General features: G+C 37.1%; 1 pseudogene; it reads left to right on the top strand.

Annotated features, from left to right (window-relative positions):
* The first annotated feature begins 745 nt into the window (after nucleotides 1-745).
* Nucleotides 746-1,827, top strand: LOC117078039 (annotated as a pseudogene).
* The last annotated feature ends 2,929 nt before the right edge of the window (nucleotides 1,828-4,756 follow it).

Below are 4,756 nucleotides of genomic sequence, written 5' to 3'. Positions count from 1 at the left end.
TGTATTCTTGTCTCCATTTTACAGAAAAGGAAACAGAGACACAAAGGGAATAAACAAGTAAGAATTTATCCACTACCTGTTACTATCTCCTCTTGTCCTAAAAGTGAATAACGAAGAGGTGTATAAGGATATGTTTTGGGCACATAACAAAATATGCTTAAATAGTGGACTGTGGTTTCTAGGGAGTGACATTTTAGTGTAGACAATAGTGAGGCATGGGGCTGCTCTTTCTCATTATAATTCTGTAGGACTGTTTGATTTTCTAAATAATGTACATTATAATGTTAAAATAATAATAATTTAATTGAACAAAATTAAAGTATACATGGTCTATATATTATAGGCACTCCTCTGTGGTGTTTGAGCATCTTCAGAATTTCCACTCAATTGTGACTACTTGATGCTTTGTATAATATGTCCATGAAAAGGCAACCTAATACTGAAATGCTTTTTAGCAAATGTAAATCACTTACTTTATTGTTCTTTTTACTTTAGTCATATGTTGATGATACCTTTTTTACACTTGGTAGGTAGGGAGGGAGAACTATTGTCAGAAAACATGTTACAACTACCACTGAAAAAAAGTCACATTGTATTATATTTTTCTGTACATTGACAAAATCTATTTAATAGAATTATTAGGCAGTGATGTCATAAAAATGGGAGTTGATTCCATGGTAGAAGTGACCTGACTTCCTCCCACAGAGGGAGTCAGGTCACCTCTATCAATGAGGCTGATTTTGCAGATGCTGAATTTGTACCCCATGTTCCCAGTCATGTCTGAACCAATCAGGGTCCTTGTGAAAGAAGCAGCTGGTCAAATTGCATATTCAGTGCTATACAGTATTGGAAATGGATGAGTCTTTGATAAAAACCAGCCTACAATTCTTTTGCTGATGTGTGTCACCCCTATGATGAGTGTCCTGGATGGTGTCCTAATGAAACTGCAAGACTGTGCCCTTTCCCTTTGGAAAGATGTCATTGCAGCTGACAAAGAAGAGCTGGTCTTCAAAGACTTGGATGTGGCCATTCTTGTGGTCTCCGTGCCAAGAAGGAAAGGCATGGAGAAGAAAGATTTACTTAAAGCACATGTGAATATCTTCAAATGCCAAGATGCAGCCTTGAAGAAATGTACCAAGATGTTAGTTAAATTTATCGTAATGGAAAATCCAGTTAATACCACTGCCTGATTTTCTTCATGTCAGCTCCATCTATCCCCAAGGAGAACTTAAGTTGATTGATTCATTTGAATCACAACCGAGATGAAGCTCAAATCACTCTTAAACTTTGTGTGACTGCTGAAAATGTAAAGAATGTAATTATCTAGAGGGACGATTCCTCAATTCAGTATCCATATGTCAACCATGCCAAGGAGAAATTGCAAGAAAAGGAAATTAGTGTTTATGAAGCTCTGAAAGATGACAGTTGGCTCAGGGAGAATTCATCATGCCTACAGCAGCATGATGCTGCTGTCATCAAAGCTTGAATACTATCCAGTGCAATGTCTACCATGAAAGCTATCTCTGACTGTCAGAGATATTTGGTTTGAAACACCAGAGGGTGAGTTTATGTCCCTGGGTGTTACCTCTAATGGCAGCTCTTATGGTATTCCTGATGATCTGCTGCTCTGCTGTGATAATCAAGAATGAGACCTGGAAGTTTAAGTTCTCCCTATTAATGATTTCTCATGTAAGGAGATGGATCTTACTGCAAAGGAACTACTTCTGAAGTATTGGACAATAAACTAGTTTTGAAGTTCTTTTCTTTGCCTGACTAGAAAATCATTTTGATGTTACTAAATGTGCCAAAGCTCAAGAATCTAAATAACATCTCTGACTCTGGTACCAAATAATAATAATGCTGTACTTAAATTACATGTAAAGAAAACATATCAAAGAGTATGTGCTTCTTGGTACATATTTGTAAATGACAATTTATTATCATGTTGTTACTGCTGCATTTTAAATAAATATATACTCAAATGAAAAATAATAAAATATACTAGAACTATTGGAAAGAGTTTATAAAATGTATTAAGAAGAAACCTTTACAATTGTCTGCAGTGTACTATATGTTTAAGCAAAAGCAACATCTTTTGGGAATGTCTCTAACCTTAAGGGAGGCTGCCTAGAATTGAGAAAAGAGAAAGAAAAAGAAAGGCATTTTTAGACTGAGGAGATGAGAAAGCCCTAGGCATCAGCTGTGCTTCAATTCAAGCCTGGAGAAAAATTAGTTCAGATTGGAGCAACAAATTAAGGTCTCAAAGAGATTTTTCAAAAGAAAATAGATCATAGCTCATCTCATGTACTTGAAAGTATTGCAATTCATTTTAGTACACTCAAGGGCTTGGGGATAAACTTATGGTAGGTACATAGAAAATATAGCAATTAAATATTAAGACAATTATTAACTTCAGGGAAAAAGGCAAGATCACATATTAAGGTAAAATGTGGATATTTATTTCACAGGAATCAATCAGGACTTTTCATGGCTTAACGTCACCCCAGGTGCCCAAGGAAGTGAGCACCCAGGTTTTCTTGCTGTTTTGCTCAGATGTGTGGGAAGAGAGAACAGGGATATGTGAGACCTGAAAGATGTCAGTCATCAAACATCAAAAATAAAGTCAGACTCTTTAATAAAATTTACTCATAATGCTTGACTGACAATTAAAATATGCCTATTTTTTCTAAGTGAATGTGACCTTGTTTAAGTTAGACATTGTGGTAGTCTGTGAGGCCTGGAGCCTGAGATCAGTAAAGATAGTGAAAGGTTTATTGAACACCTATTTCAAGAGCTCAACATTGTGTAAGGGACATCTTTCCCTTTACACAATGAACAATGCCATCCTTGTTCATTATCCATGATGTCTGGAAAATTTTTAATTATGTCAATAGCTCTTGGGATGCAGGTGGATTTTGTTTATGTGGATAAATTATATAATGGTGAATTCTGAGATTCTAGTGTACCCATCACCTGTGTAGTGTGCATTGTACCTAATGTTTAGTTTTATATCCTGGCTCTCCTACATTCTCCCTTTTGATATTCTAGAGTCCATTGTATCACTCTGTATGCTTTGCATATTCATAGGTTAGCTCCCTCTTTTAAGTGATGCTAAACCAAACTAAATATGGCCTGAGAAGGACCATATTTAGTACTTCTATATTTGAGTCCTTGTGGACAAACCATAACCTAACTTAATAGGTAGACGAGATTGAAAACTTAACTTAGGAGTATGTGTCTCTAACAAAAGCTGAGTCTTGGCCAATCCCAGCAGCCATACTTCAACCACTCATACAATGCCGAGTGTTTAAACTGTGTCCAAATAAGGCAAACACGAACCTGTAACCAATCCAGCTGTTTCTGGACCTCGCTTCTGATTTCTGTACGTCACTTTCCCTTTTGTTTTTTGTCTATGAATTTGTTGTGACCATGAGGCATCCCTGGAATCTCTCTGAATCTACTGTGACTCTGAAAGGTGTCCAATTTATGAATCTTTTCTTTTTTCTAGTTCAATTAAACTCTGTTACAGTTAATTTGTCAGAAGTTTCCTTTTAGCAGATCTGGTATCAGAAGTTGGATTTGAAGAAAACTCTGTGAACCCCAGGAACACCAGTCGACCAGGTGAGGTGACTGTGGAACCAGTTGTGCTCACTGCTCTCTTGATTGTAACTGAAGGTCGTGGGTGAGTTTTCTCTCAGATTTGGAGCTTCACTAACATGTATTCTGAGTTCTCTGAGTTTATTTGAGCAATACTTAGACTGGACTGCATCCAGGATCAAATTGGACTTGATAATTAAATGGATTGGATTCAGTTAGAGGGGTCAGACCTTGTGCAGGTACCTTATTTTATTTTTTTCCTTTTTTTTATTATTATACTTAATTTCTAGGGTACATGTGCACAACGTGCAGGTTTGTTACATATGTATACATGTGCTAGGTTGGTGTGCTGCACCCATTAACTCGTCATTTACATTAGGTATTCCTCCTAATGTTACCCCCCACCCCCCACAACAGGCCCCAGTGTGTGATTTTCCCCACCCTGTGTCCAAGTGTTCTCATTGTTCAATTCCCACCTATGAGTGAGAACATGGGGTGTTTGGTTTTCTGCCCTTGTGATAGATTGCTGAGAATGATGGTTTTCAGCTTCATCCATGTCCCTACAAAGGACATGAACTCATCCTTTTTTCTGGCTGCATAGTATTCCATGGTGTATATGTGCCACATTTTCTTAATCCAGTCTATCATTGATGGATATTTGGGTTGGTTCCAAGTCTTTGCTGTGGTGAATAGTGCCACAATAAACATACATGTGCATGTGTCTTTATAGTAGCATGATTTAGAATCCTTTGTGTATATCACCAGTAATGGGATGGCTGGGTCAAATGGTATTTCTAATTCTAGATCCTTGAGGAATTGCCACACTGTCTTCCACAATGGTTGAACTAGTATACACACTCCCACCAATAGTGTAAGAGTGTTCCTATTTCTCCATATCCTCTCAAGCAACTGTTGTTTCCTGACTTTTTAATGATTGCCATTCTAACTTGTGTGAGATGGTATCTCATTGTGGTTTTGATTTGCATTTCTCTGATGACCAGTGATGATGAGCATTTTTTCATGTCTGTTTTCTGTATAAATGTCTTCTTTTGAGAAGTAACTGTTCGTATCCTTTGCCCACTTTTTGATGGGGCTGTCTTATTTTTTCTTGTAAATGTGTTTAAGTTATTTGTAGATTCTGGATATTAGCCCTTTGTCA

This window comes from Trachypithecus francoisi, unplaced genomic scaffold (assembly GCF_009764315.1).
Source record: "Trachypithecus francoisi isolate TF-2019V2 unplaced genomic scaffold, Tfra_2.0 Lachesis_group6, whole genome shotgun sequence".
NCBI lineage: Eukaryota > Metazoa > Chordata > Mammalia > Primates > Cercopithecidae > Trachypithecus > Trachypithecus francoisi.
Note: the sequence above shows the minus strand (reverse complement) of the source record. Positions and strands in the feature narration are given on the sequence as shown.